Here is a 17,964-nt window from a genome sequence, read left to right as displayed (position 1 = left end):
ATTATCGATTACTAAAATTTATTTTTCACTTAGAGCAATCATCATCATCATCATCATCACCTTCTTCTTCTTCTTCTTCTCTCATTATATATTAATACGATAGCGTGTATGTTATTTTCTGTGTCACGCTTACATTTTTTGCTTCCGAGTGATTGTCGTTCAATTGTTAGGAAATTCCATTTAATTCTTCATAAGTTTTGGTTTTGGTTTCAATTATAGCTGATGGCATTCAAGTCATCTATTTTTTATTTTATTTTATTTTTTTTTTTTGTTATATATAAATAATTTTACCAAGAATTCTTCAAAACTGCTGGTATGCATGTTGGGAGTTTCTGCAGGATGTATGTCTGAAATAGTGGGTGATGCGAGGGTGAAAAACAAATATTAGAGGGGAAAAAATGAACACATATCTAAGGAAATGGCGGAATCACTAGAGGATGACCTCCAATCTGTAGTGGAATGGGGGACAAAAATGGATGGTCACATTCAATGCTTCCAAGACTAAACTTGTTTCCTTCAATAACTACAAGAAACCTTTTCTACCACCAATAGCAATGGCTAAGAATACACTGCCTAAAAGTACTTCCTTTAAACTCCTCGGCCTAACATTTACAGGGAACATGAACTGGAATATATACATTGAGAGCATTGCCAAGGCTGCTGCAAAGAAGGTGGGCTCTCTCTACCGTGCTAGAAAATTACTTATGCCTGAAAGTATCCTGTACCTCTATAAAGCCACCATTCGCCCATGTATGGAGTATTGCTCTCACATTTGGGCTGGTGCATCTGCTGCTTGTCTTTCACTCCTCGACAGGGTTCAAAAGAGAGTCGCCAACCTAATAGGTCCTGAACTGTCATCTAAGTTTCAGCCTCTGTCCCATCGACGAAATGTATCCCTCTGCCTGTTCTACAAATACCTTAATGGTGGCTGCTCTGATGAACTGCAAGCACTTGTACCTCCTCGTTGTGACTAATCCTGACAAATCCGACAGGCAACTAAGTCCCACCCTTTACAGTAGAGATCCCTAGGTGTAAGAAAGCCTTTTATTCCAGTAGTTTCTTCCCCAGAACTGCAAGTCTTTGGAACTCCCCTCCGGGATACTGCTTTCCCAACTGTACTGATATGCAGAAGTTCAAGTGTAATGTGAACAAACATCTTTCTACTCATCTCCCTTCATAATGCACCTGCAAATTGTCCCCGATACTAGCCCCCTACTTCAAAGTGGCACTTGCCTTGTTTGGGGTGAAGATTGAATAATAAAAAAATTTTTTTAATTATGTATAAATGATTGTGTCCTATTAGAGGTGTGAGCAACTTTCTGGAGATGTCATCAGTTTCTCCGAAGAAGAATTTGTCCTGATGGTGTCTCAACAAGGTAGGAATGCAGTTCAGTGTAGGTTTGTCTGACGACAGCTGGAGTCCATCTACTCGGCTCTTGGTCTTTTATCCACACTCGTTGTTCTGCGCTAAAATTAACATGTTTGCCATGTTGTCTCTTTTGCGACAATTGTCTCTTTAATAGACGACTGAATTTTCTCTTTATATGCCTTTTTGTTCACACACTTTGTCGGGATATTAGTGACTAGTTTGTGATTAAAAAGTAACTCTCCCAGAAATGGAATAACATGATCTATCAGAGTTGATTAGAGACACAATAGACTCATGTTTATGTTTTGATTGCTCAACATGGCTTTCTTCATAGCTGCTTTGATGGTCTGTATACAGCGCTCTGCCATGCTATTCAATTCGGGATATTTGGGAGATGTGATGTACTCAAAATCCCATGCTTTAGCAAATTCTTTGAAATGCTGTGAGCTAAAATATGAGCCATTATCACTAACGAGCCTTTCTGCTCAGCAAATATTTGCTTGAGAAAACTAATGACTTCCATGGTGGAAAATTCTCTGAGTCTGCAGATGAAGGGGTACTTTGAGTAATAATCTATAATAAGGACATAATTAGCTCCATTAAGGTTGGGCCCTGTCGGTGGGGCATTAGAATACGCCGACTGTCCCCCTGCAGAGGGTAAAAGTCCCTCAATGGGGGTCCTGGATATGACCTTAAACTATATCCAGTGGTGAGGCCCCAGCTTGTGGGCTTTGAGGAGTGTGGAACCACCCTTTAATTACCATTGCTCCCAGGTCCACTCTGACCCGGAGTGGTAGTACCTGTTAGGGTCCCAACTATGGGTTGAATAGAAACCAACGTGAAAACAACAAATATATTCTATTAAAAAAATTTTTCTTCAAAATCTTTGGATTCGGCATTAAATAACCCGGAAAGGGTTGATATGCCGTAAAACGAAAACAACTAACCAACTAATCCATTAAGGTTGAAAATGTCAGTGGCTAGGATTTGCCATGGTCACACAGGACACAGGAACCTCATGTAGCGGAAGGGTCTCAGCAGTTTGGGACTTCTGCAGTTCTTGGCATATGAAACATTGCCATATAATTAGGTCAATGTCATTATTGATGTCACTCCAGAAAACACAGGTCTTGGCTCTTAATTTGCACTTGTCACTTCCTTGGTGACCATAATGTACCTTTTCCAATACATCTGGTTGCATTGATTTAGGGATCAGAATTCTGTCACCTTTGAGTTATATGCCATTCTCAATAGAGAGTTCATCTCGATAGGACCAGTATGGTTGACGGTCCTTGCGTTATTTTCTGCGAGATTCTGGCAAACCATTAAGAATCCGCATCTTTAACTCACACAGTATTGAATCATCATTCATTGCTTGACGAATCTGTGTTAGCTTTTCAGTCGAGAATTGAACAAAGTTTAACTTGATGTCTATGACTTGCTTACTCCTTTTATTTGGTAGCCTGGATAGTCCATCAGCCAGTAGCATCTCATTGCCTGATCGATATTTTATTATCAGATCGTATTCTTGGAGCCTCAAAAACATCCATTAAAGTCGAGGAGGCGCTGCTGTCAAGTTTTTGAGGCAAATAATTCCCAACGGTTTGTGATCACTCTCAGCTTCGAATGAAGAGTCATAAATATAAATTCGAAAATGTTCAAAGTCAAATATGACATCCAAGAGTTCTTGCTCAATATTGGCATAGTGCTGCTCCGTCTCGGTTATTGATTTTGAAACAAAAGCTATAGGTTTGCCTTCTTGTATTAGTGCTGCTCCCTATCCTCTAGATGATGCATCAATTTGTATAATGGAATTTATGGAAGGATCATAATATTGAAGTAGCATCTCCTTGCATATTAAGTCCTTTATTTGTTGCAGTGATTTCTGGTAGCTATTACTCCATTGATTGTCAGCATCTTTTTTAGTGTTCCCTCACGTTTGCTGCGAGGTCTGAAAGTCTCGGAATGAATGTTGCCATACAGGAAATGATTCCCAGTACTTTTGCAACTCTGTCGCATTGTTCTGGCTAGGGAGCGATTTTATTTCCTCCCGTTGAAGATCACACCGAAGAATCTTACTTGCTTTTGGTTGATTGCACATTTGCAGCTGTCGAATGTGAGGCCAGCATTTCGGGCAGTTTCCATCAACTTTTTAAGTTGTATTCATGCTTTTCTTTGGTTTTACCATGGATGATCACATCATCAATTAATGCTAATGCACTAGGACATTTTTCAATGATCATGTCCATTTTTTGATGGAAAACATCCTGAGACATAACCAATCCAAAATACATTCTCTTAACACAATATTTCCCAAACGGTGAGTTGAATGTAATGAGTAGCTGTGATTCTCTGTCGAGCTTGATTGACCAGTAGCTATTTTTTATGTCGAGTCTGTGTGATAGCTCCTCCATGATTGCGCCTTTGTAATGGCAATGCATTATGTTCTTGTGTTACATTGTCGTATCATAAATGAGCGTTTGTTGTATATTGGTTGAAATTAGAATGGAGATGATATATTAAAACGTGTCTATTTATAAAAGATTGTTGCATTTGATTATCTTACCAGAGTTAATGACGTTGTGTGTGTGATCATCTAGTGGTCTTTCTATTACATATGTTCATATGCTGTTAAGTGTGAATATGTGTGACATGCATTTTCACATACCTCTGCTTCGTCGTTGGTCCATCTGGAAATTCTCATCTGGGAGGGAGACTTGATACCTGTTTTGGGGGACGAAGATTTATTTCACACTAAGACAAGAAATCGGTTCTATAGTTTTTTTATTCACCTTCCAGTTTGTTCACAGAAGTAAGGAAAATGAATTTGGCCTGTGGTTTCTTCTTCTAGGTCTTATTTCTACCACGTCAGCATTCGTTTCCCCCGCAGTGAAGGGGAGGAGCCAACGGCGAAGCCGTCCGCCCTCGTCCAAGTCACAACCAAATCTCCACAATTCAGCTAACCTGATCACGTGACTCACATGCAATCAAATCAGCTGATCTTGACTTCCGGTCAACGTGTCTACACTATAACTCACACATCTCCCTCTCTCTCTTTCTCTCTCTCTCTCTCTCTCCATTCTCTAACACTTGTTCAGATCTTTAGGGTCTAAACATATAAACATATAAACATCTAAACATATAAACATATAAACATCTAAACATATAAACATCTAAACATATAAGCATATAAACATATAAGCATATAAACATCTAAACATATAAGCATATAAACATCTAAACATATAAGCATATAAACATCTAAACATATAGACATATAGACTTATAGACATCTAAACATCTAAACATATAACCATCTAAACCTATAAACATCTAAATATCTAAACCTCTAAACCTCTAAACATATAAACATCTAAACATAAATAAATAGGCGAAGTTTGGCATTACTTTTACACACATACACAATACTGCTCACCCAATCTATTGATTCTTTACATTTTATATTATGCCCTGGCACACCATTTCGTCCAGTTCTACCTTTATCTCGTCCCCCATGTTGATGGGACATTTTCTGGATGCGTGGATTATGGGATGATTATTCGGGTGGAGTACAATATGGTACTCCCCATTAAAGTTACCAATCCGATCAAACTGGTTCGAATAAGTTTCAATGAGCTCTCTTGTAGATTTTATTATGGTGTTTGCTGGAGGATCAGCTGGGGTACATTCTGTTCTCTGTATAGAACGGTGTAGGGTGGCCAAATTTAGATCTCAGATGAAGGGTAATCCTAATATAGTAGATCCATTAGATGTTACCACGTGGATTTCCATATGCCCTTGTAGGCACATAATATTTCAATGGATCCCTGCTGCGGAATATTAGAACCATTGTTTGAGAGTGCAAATCACCGCCAGTTTGCACTTGTCGGCCTCGTTTGCGAATGACCATGAGTTAAACTTCTTAACCCTTCCTTCCCTGATAACAATAATGTGTGGCCAACTTGTTTACTTTCATTGAAGAGTTTGAAGGAGTCCTCCAAATTATTAGTATCCAAGCACATGTGTGGTTCCATTGTCCGATTAGACTTTTTTTTTTTATAAAAAATGTAAGGGAATGAACAAAAGATATTAAACAAAAACAACTCACAGTTTTATGAGTAAGAATTCAATATGGCGTTTTCGCAGGCACAACACGCATGGTTTCGCGTTGTCTGTTAAGATGGTTGAATTATTGTTGGGCTGTCCTCAATGTTCTCCCTTTTTTTGTTTACAATAACGTTTTATGCTTGGGTTTTATTGCTGCCACCATGTTGTATTATTCCGTTAAATATTTATTAGGATGAATATGTAAAGATATAGGAGAGATAACGACGGGATTTCTATTGGGGAACAAGAAGCCATTTTCATTCTGTTCTACTGCCATTGGCCGAGAACACAGAATGGAGATCCATCTGATGAAATCTGGACCAAAACCAGCGGCCTCTTCAACAGACCCCAAGAAACGATGTTCAACCCTATCGAAAGCCTTGAACTGATCTAAATTGATCAGCACGGTTTAAGTGTCATCTTCTCACCCCTAAAAGTTAAATGCAGATTGTTATGAATTGACCCCACCTTCACAGTGTTATTCTGATTCAGTCTGATCAAGTCAGTGCTAACAACCAACAAACGATTTGCAAGAACTCTGGCCAAAATAGAGTTATGGGTCTGTAATCATCTATTCCCCCACCCCCCCAGCACTTCTGTCTTTCTTCTTCAGAAGTGTGACCGCACCTTTGGTAACCTGATCCGGTATTGATCCCATGTCAAATCAGTGGTTACACACACGTGTCAGAATCAGAACAAATATGTGTGACATCCTAAAGGCAGTGTAGGGCATACTATCAAGCCCCGGTGATCTGTTGTAGCTGGCCTGCTTCAGAGCAGCAACTACCTCACATTCTACAACGTAACCATCACAGCTAGCCACTCAGGCTGCCTTCAGGCTAAATAGCTGCTAAACTCTTGTATATGGAGCCTGGACAAGAGGCTGAAGTGTTCCATAAAATGTACTCTAAACCGCTCACAAATCTTTGAGTCTGGGCTCTGAATCTGATGAATGTAATTATCCAATTTGTGACCAAGTGAAGAATTATGCTCACGTGTATTGATATTCATGGCTTCATTAGTCACTCTTTCTAATCTAGATCTAACTAGCTGACCCTCATACCACTCGCTAGCCAAACGTTTCAGATCCTTCTTACCTAAATCTATCTCTAAGGAATCCGCCCCCCCCCCAGCCAGCAACTGGACCAGCCTATTCTCTAAGAGCTTTTCTGTGTTAACTCTAGATAAGGCAAAGTGCTGGCAGTATTTGACAGAAGTCCCTAATGCCGCATTTAGTGCTAAGCACTCATTTACTCCCGGTTACTGCCCCCATTAATTCCTTTATAAAATATTCTTCTCACTTTTCCCAGAAGTCGGACATCTCGAGTAATGAGGTGTTCAACTTCCAGTACCCAGCTAGCATAGGATTCCTATCTCGATCAATCCTAGCCACAAGCAGTGTATGATCAGAATGGCCTTACATGTGGAACATGGGACAAGATATGTACTCTACATTGCCTTTTCTAATTAACAACCGATCCAAGTAAGTACTTGAACTGGAAGGCTGGCTAAAGAGCCATATCCACATCTCCTACCCCAGGTGATCGGCCGGAAAGATGTTAAGAAGATTGCACAGAGTCATCAAGTCAGGCAGTCTTGTCTCACACCAATCCGCCCCTCTATCATTACCCACCTTATCTATCTGGGGATCAAGGACGGAATACCAGTCCTCCAGTAAAACTAACTACTCTGAATCACCGAGAAACTCCTCCCGCTGCCAAACAAAAAGGTGACATGCTCCCAAAAGCAATTGCATGCATTAACCATGATGACCTAGAACCCGCTAGTTTTCACGGCAACATCGGCCATGACTAGTCTGCTATCAGCAGTCCTGTGTACAATGTTTACTCCTGCTGACAGAGTGACTCCCTTTACTAGCATCACATATATGATACCCTGGAAGGAAGAGGAGGTTCGTAGTCCTTACTTCTGGAACTGGTGATACCAAGACGGCTCTTCTGCTGCTCTCAAACACTGGCCTTTCTCTAGATAGATGGCATGAGCCAGCTTGGGGGAATCAAAGAGGGAGAGGGATTCTAGTTCAGCAGTGGGTTGGTTTTTTTGTGGGTCTAAACATCTGAAGAAAGATAAATCCACAGCAATGCTGGAACCAGAAGCATCTGCATCCTCAGCCATGATATCCCCAGAATCCAATGGAGGATCAGCAGTCGGCATAGCAGTAGATGGCGCACCTATGGAACAAACCAGCCCTGCCACAATTTATGGCAGACCTGTTCTAGATACACCCCACAAAATACCCAACACTCATCATGGAGCTCAAAAATATTCAGATCCGGTCGTATAATAAGACCACCTAAAATGTATATTTATGATGAAGACAGTCCTTAGTTGGACAACCAGACTACGTCCTAATGTGTTGTAGTTCCTTTGTGTTTTCACTGTTTTGTTGTTTTAGGAAAAGAGGGATGTCATAGTATGAGTTATTCCCCTTAGATGCTCCATCTCTAATAAAAAGATAAATAAAGAGACATTTCCATTCCCCCAGCCTTTCCATCAATAAATTTGTACACATTTAATATATATATATATATATATATATATATATATATATATATATATTGTGTACAGAAAGTTGTTAGTTGAGACAGATCATTGGTACCGTCGGTTTCAAGCCCTATAATAAGGCCCGTTTAAGGTACCAATGATCTGTCTCAACTAACAACTTTCTGTACACAAAATATAAATACGCTCTTACATTTTGGAATTTCCTTTTAATTGAGCACTCTGCTGGAATTCTTTTTCCAAAAAAAAAAAACTAATCATATATATATATATATATATATATATATATATATATATATATATATATATATATATATAATTATTTTTTTACTATAATAATTAAATACCTACATTATATATATATATATATATATATATATATATATATATATATATATATATGTTTTACTGTATTTAAAATCTATCCAGACTTATGCTTTAATTACAAATGCATATCTGTTATCATCAAAAAATAAGTTAATACCATTCCACTCATTAGGTTGGTTGGTTGTTTTTGTTTTACAGCATATCAACCCTTTTCAGGTTATTTAATGCCGAATCCAGTGATTTTGAAGAACAATTTTTTAATAGAGTATATTTATTTTTTTAAGTCGGTTTCTATTTAACCCATAGTTGGGACCCTAACAGGTACTACCACTCCGGGTCAGAGTGGACCTGGGAGCAATGGCAATTAAAGGGTGGTTCCACACTCTCCAAAGCCCGAAAGCTGGGGCCTCACCATCGGATATAGTTTAAGGTCATATCCAGGACCTCCACTCATTAGGAGTAGCCACACAAGCCATCATCAAAGATTTCTCTTTGAGAACAACTTGTGGTTTCCTCTGGAGTCTGAATAACAAAATGTCTCCCAAGATTTCCAGTACCCTCCATCTTTTCGATAAGCTTTGCTGATGAATTTGTGTTATTGCAACAACCACTAACCACTGATTTCTTATTACAGCAGAGGTCTGTTCCAGATTCACCCCACAAAATACCCAACACCCACCATGGACCTCAAAGAATAACCAGATCCAGTCGTATAATAAGACAACCTAAAATGTTTATTCATGATGAGGGCAGGCCTTAGTTGTCCTAATGTGTCGTTGTTTCTTTATTTTTTTTACTCTTTTGTTGTTTTAAGAAAAGAGGGATGTCATAGTATGAGTTATTCCCCTTAGATACTCTATCTCTAATAAAAAGGATAAATAGATAGGCACTTCCGTCGCTCCAGCCGTTCCATTAATAAAAGTTATACACATTGCTGTATTTAAAACCTATCCCAACTTATGCTTCTATTACTAATGCATATCTGTTATCATCAAAAGATAAGTTAATACCATTCCAAGCATTAGGAGTAGTCACACAAGCCATCATCAAAGATTTCTCTTTAAGAAAAACTTGTGGTTTTCTCTGGAGTCTAAGTTAAAAAGTGTCTCCCCTGATTTCCAGTATTCTCCCCTTTTTCGATAAACTTTGCTGCTGAATTTGCGTTCTCGCAACAACCACTGACCATTGGTTTCTTATTAGCAGCGACCATTGGTAATCACTGGAATTTTGGTGGCAATAAGCCTCCCCAAGGCCTCAGTTTTCTTTGCCCTGAACCAGCGGAAGTCTGGATAGTGCTTTCACTATTAGTTGTGTTATCTTTACTTTCTTCATCTTCCAGATCCGTTTGAGCGCTCTGGCCAGATCAGTGTATTGGCTCTGCTTTTCAATCTCTTTGATCTTCACTTTGAGGACTGCTAGAACAGCAAAATCTACAATCTGGCAGGACTTTTCCTTCTTTACTATTATGATATCGGGTCTTCTTGCTTGGATGGGTTTATCCATTTGTATGTCCATGCCCCATAGAATGTTGTGACTTTCATTTTCCAGTATTGCTGACGGTTTGTGCTTGTACCATTTGTCTGTGTGTTCAAGATGCAATTGTTGTTGGTGTTATTATTATTATCATTATTGTTGTTGTTGTTGTTGTTATTATTATTATTATCGTTGCTGTTGTTGTTGTTATTGCTGTTTTGGCGACGTATTATTTTTAACTCGATATTTTTGTTTGTACTTGTACAGGTTAATGAAGACATTAAAAAAAATGAAAATATCGAAAAAAGGTTATATTGTACGTATCCGTTTTGGACTGAAGATCTCTGAAAAAAAAATTCACTTGATTTGATCGAGTAGTTTTTTTTTTTTTTTTTTTTACAGCGGAAAAACACTCCTTGGGCGTTGAGTTATATGGCGACCAGCAGAAAAACATAATAGTCGCTCCCTTAGTCTCCCACCCCACCCCGCACGTAACATATTTTATTTACTGACGTTGCCGTAACTAAACGATTATTTGTCACATTTACAAACATTTATTTATTTATTTATTTTGAAAAAAAAAGTTTTACTCTTTATGAATATCAAAAGAAAAATGTTATTAAACATTTATTAATAATTTCTCACTTTTACAAACATTTGATTTTAAATTTCTTTTTAAATGGCGACTTTTATCGACTTTTTTTTTTAATAGTATTCGCGGATGGGTATTTTGACAACAAATATCAGTTAAATTTTATGGTGGGTGTTTATTCCGAAATCCGTTGTTAACATGAAGAGGTTGAGGGTGTTTATTCTGAAAGCTGTTCTTAACATTTGTGAAGGTGGACCTAATGTATAAATAAATTAATAAATAAAAATAACTAAATCATTTACTGATAATTTCTCACTTTTACAAAAATTTATAATTTACATGCGCGGATGAACAAATTGTTGAATAGTGCGAAAACAAACCGTTTTTGTAATAAACTTCGGGTTTGCAAAATTTAACTGATATTTGTTGTCAGCATACCCATCCGCAATTACTATTAAAAAAAAAAAGTCGATAAAAGTTGTCATTTAAAAAGAAATTTAAAAACAAATGTTTGTAAAAATGAGAAATTATTAATAAATGTTTAGCAACTTTTTTTCTTTTAATATTCATAAAGAGTAAAACTTTTTTCAAAATAAATAAATGTTTGTAAAAGTGACAAATCATCGTTTAGTTTCAACGGCAACATCAGTAAATAAAAATGTTACGTGCGCATTCGTCAGGCTTGACTAGGAGGCGGGGGGGGGGGCTAAGGGAGCGACTATTATTTTTTTTCTGCTGGTCGCCATGTAACTCAACGCCCAAGGAGTACCACACGTTTTTATGAGAGCGCGTTGAAGGCAGTCATCTTGGATGTTTTAAAAAATTTTGTTTTGATTCTAGAAACACCACGGGGAGATAACTCCAGTTAAAGCGCCAACACTCCCTCCCCATCTTTATTACTAGTTTTTCTTCTTAAAAATCGAACCTTTTGCTCGGTATCATAACAAATTGTATTTTCGCTGTAAAAAAAAAACAAAAAAAAAAAACATAAAAAAAAAACAAAAAAAAAAAACTACTTGATTAAATTAAATTAAATTTTTTTAGGAGAACTTCATTCCATAATGGATACGTACAATTTAAATTTTTTTTCTATATTTTCATTTTTTTATGTCTTGATTAAACTGTACAAGTATCGTTTTTTGTTTATTTGTTTTTTTAATTATTTTTGATTTCTATTATGACGTTTAATTAATTTCATTTTCTTTTTTTGGACAAAAGCAAATTTCCTTTAATAAATATTTATGTCAAATTAATATTGATTTCATTGAATTTATAATCCTTATTTAAAATTCAACAATTAAAAAAAAAATCTACGGAAAATCCTTTACGATGGAACGGAAATATCATATTCCAAAAATCACGTTAATTGATCAAGCAGTTTATTTTTATTAAAAAAAAAAAATCATTTTTCAATTATTTAAAGTCACTAATGTGAAATCAATAGCATTACCAGGCTAATCTCGAAATTACAATTATTGTAAATTTATCAGCCTTTGTATTTTTTTTTAAAGTGGCATAACGAGACAGTCCATTTTTGCTTTTATTTTCTCACTTAAAAATAAAACTTGATCAAATTACGTGATGTTTGGAACATGACATCTTCCTTCTGTGACGGGTACGAACATCATTAATATTTTTCCATATATTTTTTATTAGGTTGAATACTAAAAATATATGTAATTATCTACAAAATACATTTACTATTAATTATTTTTGTAAATAAACATATTTCAATGAAAAAAAAATCACTTTCTTATGTGTTGACCTACATTTTCTCATAATTAAAAATTATCTTAGGAGGAAGTGGACTGTCTTGATCAACCGGCCAAAATATACTTTCTGTGATATTTTTCTTTGTCCTCATAAAACTATGAAAATATTGCAATAAATTAATTAATAATTTTATGCGTAATATTTACCGAAAAGATCGACCCTTTCGTAATGGTTTATTTAAATTAGGTGGACTTTAATTTTCTGCGAAATTGATTTTTCGGCCTCCATCGTAAATCTAGACTTAATCATCACACTTGTCTAGTTTTAATTAACAAACCTTATGATTGTTTCTTTATTGAAACAAAATCTTACTTAATTGTAATTGCTTTTATGGATTCTTTTTTACTACAAGTAAGATACGAACTATTGATTGTCTTAACATAAAAATGGGTCAACGCCTCTAGTTTTCATGTAAACAAATACTGTAATTGTATACAATTGTCTGTCTGTAATCAATTATGTGTGTGTGTGTGCGCACGTGCGTGTGGGTGTGAATTCTTACATTGGGTTCATCTCCACAATTTTCTTTAAAATGACAACTATTAAAGGTTTTCGACTATGCTGAATAAGAAAATGTCGGGTTTGTATTACTGTACACATAGATTCGAAAAAAGTTGTCAAAAAACAAATATATAACAAATAAATGTTATCAAAGGCAAGATAAGTTACTTTTCTACCAAACTTGATATATTTTTCGTGTTTTTATTCAATGTAACATGTTTATTCAGCTCGAAAACCATACAGTGTTTACCGATGTATTGGAACATTCAAGATGGCGTCTTATTCTCTCTTTAACACGGTAAGTGTGGGAAAAGATGTTATAAATAAAAAACCGGATAAAATACTGTTAAAAACGCGCTCAATATATGTTACCGTGACATAAGTTGACATATATTCGGCGGGTTTTTAATAGTATTTTGTATGGTTTTTTATTTATAACACCTTTTTCCATACTTACGGTGTTAAAGAGGGCGTGAGACGCCATCTTGAATTTTCGAATACATCAGTAAACACTATGTTTTTCGAGCTGAATAAATATGTTACATTGAATAAAAACACAAAAAATATATCCAGTTTAGCAGAAAAGTAACGTATCTTGCCTTTGATAACATTTATTTGTTTATATATTTGTTTTTTGACAACTTTTTCGAATCTATGTGTACAGTAATACAAACCCAAAATTTCATTTATATTTTGCAGCGGAAAGTAGTTTTTAAGATATTAGGACCCGTATTATGCACTGTAATTTACTGGAAGCCATTTTTGTACATGCGTGCGCTTAACAAATCTACTTCTCTCTGACCGACACTGCCTACTAGTGAAAACAAATTCACTTTTCTGCAGTTGATACTACCCCCACCCCATTTTTTTATAGTATTTTCGGGTGGATATGCTGACAACGAATACCAGTTAAATTTGAGGCAAATATGTCTATTCAGAAAGCCGTTTTTAACAGGAGAAAGTTGGGAGTGTTTATCATGTGCACATGCAAACATGACTGCCAGTAAATAAACATGCATGATACAGATCTTTATATCTCGGAAACTACTTGCCTCTGCTAAATATAAATTATATTTTCTTATTCAGCATAGTCGAAAACCCATATAAGCTGTCATTTTAAAGAAAATTTTTCGGGTGGGCCTAATGTTAAAAAAATACCAAATATGTAAACATATTTATTTTTAACAGTTATATGTGAAAATTTTATAGAAGTAACTCTACTCGCACAGATGCAGCACAACACATAACTTCTCTATATCTCACTCCCTATCACAAATGGTTACGTCTCCAACCCATTTCCCTGACCAGCAAGAACAACACACATCTAGATCTGTTTCTGACCACAGTTCCCGAGGATTGTATAACAAATGCTGACAGCCCACTCGGGAACGCTGATCATGCAGTGATAATGGTCGAAATCGCCCTAAACTCTAGACCCAAAACTGAAGAGCCAGTGCTCAAAACAACGAGATATTATAAAAAGGCTGACTGGGAAGCCATCAGAGATCTTATCAGTGATGCCCCATGGGGAAATATTTTTTTCTCTTCCTGCTGAACAGTGCGCAAATGAGACCACTGAATGGTTCAAAACAGCAATTGAAGCACATGTTCCCATGCGGAAATTTTATAGCAAGCTCCACTCTCCCCAATGGTTTACTTCTACTTGCGCAACTGCCATTGCTCAAAGGAAGCATGCATACCGCAGATTTAACCGACATAAGTCCAGTTAAAACAGACATAAGTATATAGAAGCTAGAAGTAACGTTAAGAAAGAAATAACAACAGCTAAGAGAGAATTTACTGAAACCACTAAAAAACGCACAAAAATTAGGAACTCGTGACTTCTGGAAAATCTACAACAGTGTAGTAAATAATGGGCAATCGACAATTCCTCCACTAACGAACAATCACGAGGTTGTTTGCTCAGCAACCGACAAGGCTAATATGCTTGCCAGCCAGTTTGCCTCAAACTCCACACTGGACCCTTCCAACCACCCCCTGCCTGACTTTCCTTTGCAGACAGACGCCACGCTAGACGATCTAAAAATTACCCCTGCTCAGGTACATGCTATCATAAAAAACCTTTACACTTCAAAAGCATGTGGACCTGATCTCATCCCAGCTGTGCTATTAAAAAATGTTCAGCCGAAATAGCTCAAGTTCTCTCCAAACTATACAACAAATGCCTTAATGAATCATGCTTTCCGGGCTGTTGGAAAACTGCTTCTGTGGTACCAGTATTCAAGAATTCTGGTGAAAGAACTGACCCATCAAATTATCGCCCCATTAGCCTCCTCCCACTTTTCACCAAAATATTTGAGATCATAATTAACCATGCTCCAGTCCGTCACCTTACAGATGCTAAACTTCTGACTGACAAACAATATGGATTTAGACAAGTCCGTTCCACAGCAGACATCCTCACTGTAATCTCTGAACGTTTATACCATTCACTGGACAAAGCAGGGGAGGGCAGAGCAGTAGCTCTAGATATATCTAAGGATTTTGACAGGGTATGGCATGAGGGTCTCAGGAAAATTAAATCATATGGTATCACTGGTAGAATACTTAACATAATTAAATCCTTCTTAGATAAGAGAAAGATCCAGGTTGTCCTTGACGGTCGTACATCTAAACAGTGTTATATAAATGCGGGAGTGCCTCAGGGGTCTATCCTTGGACCTCTATTATTCCTTATATTTATTAATGACCTCTCTGACAAAACTGCCTCTGAGATGGGTATATACGCTGATGACACCACACTCTATAACAGGCATGACAGGAAAACAAATGAACACATAACTAAAGAAATGGAAAACACACTAGAGGATGACCTCCAATCTGTAGTGGAATGGGGACAAAAATGGATGGTCACATTCAATGCTGCCAAGACTAAACTGGTTTCCTTCAATAATTACAAGAAACCTTCTCTGCCACCAATAGCAATGGCCAGTAACTCCCTGTCTGAGAGTACATCTTTCAAACTGCTTGGCCTAACGTTCACAGGAAACATGAGTTGGAACAATTATATTGAAAACATTGCCAGGGCCGCTGCGAAGAAGGTAGGCTCTCTCTACCGTGCTAGAAAACTACTGACACCTGAAAGTATCCTGTACATCTATAAGGCCACCATTCGCTCATGTATGGAGTATTGCTGTCACATTTGGACTGGTGCAGCTGCTGCTAGTCTTTCGCTCCTAGACAAGGTTTAAAAGAGAGTCGCCAATCTGATAGGCCCTGAACTGGCATCTAAGCTTCAGCCTCTGTCCCATCGACGAAATGTTGCATCCCTCTGCCTGTTCTACAAGTATTTTAATGGTGAATGCTCTGACGAACTCCAGACACTTGTGCCTCCACGACGTAGACACCCTCAACAAACCCGACAGGCAGCTAAATCCCACCTCCACACAGTTGAGATCCCTAGATGTAGAAGATCTTTCTACTCCAGTAGTTTCTTCCCCAGAACTGCTAGACTCTGGAATTCCATTCCAGGTCCCTGCTTCCCCAACTGTACTGACATGCAGAAGTTCAAGTGTAATGTGAACCGACATCTTGCTGCCCAAATCCAAACATAGTGCCCCAGTAGTTGCTGCCCCTGATAGTAGCCCCCTACACCACAATGGCAATGTGCCTTGTTTGGGGTGAAAATCTAATAAAAAAAAATTTTTTTTAAATGTCATTATTTCTGATAAAAACCATTAATATATCTTACATTTAATATTCATTATTTCGTTGAAAAACCTCTAACTTATCTTACATTTAATATTTATTATTTCGTTGAAAAACATTTAATATATCTTAAATTTAATATTTATTATTTCGGTGAAAAACATTTAATATATCTTAAATTTTATATTTATTATTTCGGTGAAAAACATTGAACATATCTTACATTTAATATTTATTATTTCGTTGAAAAACATTGAACATATCTTACATTTAATATTTATTATTTTGTTTAAAAATATTGAACATATCTTAAATGTAATATTTATTATTTTATTGAAAAACATTTAATATATTTTATATTCATTATTTCTGTGAAAATGTGTCTGTAAATAAACATGTAAAAATATGTGTGACGTAATTGCCTACCATCATCTATTTCCTAGTACGTGGCATGATGTACCTATTTACTATGCCCCCCCCCACGGGACAGAGTTAGACACCAGGGTCATTTTTTAACGTGGAGAAAAGGTACAAAAATAAAAAAAAAATTGTCTCAGTCGTGAAGGAAGGACTGATCCTCCACAGAAAGAGAACAAGAAATGGAAGTGCAGCAAAAGAACATACACTACACTTTGATCTTGACCTAGTACGTGGCATGATGTAATCAACAAACAATGGCTCAAGTAAGTTTATATGTGTGATCGTCAAAATTGTTAAAAAAATCATGAAATAAATTTTGAACAATAAAATTGTTTATATTAATTCAGGGCAATACGCAATAAAAATATATAATTATTTAAATTTTATGCGAATTTGCTTTTCCAGGCGCCATCTTAAAATGCTGACTTCCACCCGTCAAACTTATCTCATTTTAATTAACTCATTTTATAATCGTTTCTTTGTTAACCACATATTATCAAACAAAAAGGAAATATTACTTGAATTGAATTGCTTTTGAAGCTGTTTTCTTGGAGGGGGGGGGTTACAATGGTGCGTCCAAACTATTCTGATTCCTTGTTTTTATATAGAAATGAGCCAACGTTCCATGATTGCATATAAATGAAGATTCATAATGTAGAAATGTTGGGTTTGTTTTACTATACATATAGAAATCTCTACAATCCTTTGCTTTTTTTATATGTGAATAGCTTAAAAGTATTTTTTATATAAAAAAAATGGCGCAATACATTCTTTAGTTTGTATGCAATCTAACATAATTGTTAACAGTCCAAAATACATGAATTAAAAAAAATCTCTTTAATCAGCGCTACTAAAAACATCACAAAATGATATTAAACGTTTCACTAAATGTTACAGGAAATGTCAGTGTTTATAGGAAATATCGGCGATTGTGCATAAAGTGCCTAACTTTCAAACACACCGCAAATTGGCACTCGCATCTCTGAATCGATGTATGGAAACTCAAAATGGATACAATTTTCAAATATATTTAATGTTTAATTTTTCCCCCTTTTTTATAATAAAAATATATAAAAATATGTAAACTTTTTTATCAGTTTATTTTTTAATTTTTTAATCGCATATCTTTCCAAATAACAATGTTTATTTAAGTAAATATGTTATATATTTTGTCAAACTATTGAGATATTTTAAAATATATTTATTTGCA

This window comes from Euprymna scolopes, chromosome 45 (genome assembly GCF_053919585.1).
Source record: "Euprymna scolopes isolate OS-2025 chromosome 45, ASM5391958v1, whole genome shotgun sequence".
Taxonomy (NCBI): Eukaryota; Metazoa; Mollusca; class Cephalopoda; order Sepiida; family Sepiolidae; genus Euprymna; species Euprymna scolopes.
Note: the sequence above shows the minus strand (reverse complement) of the source record.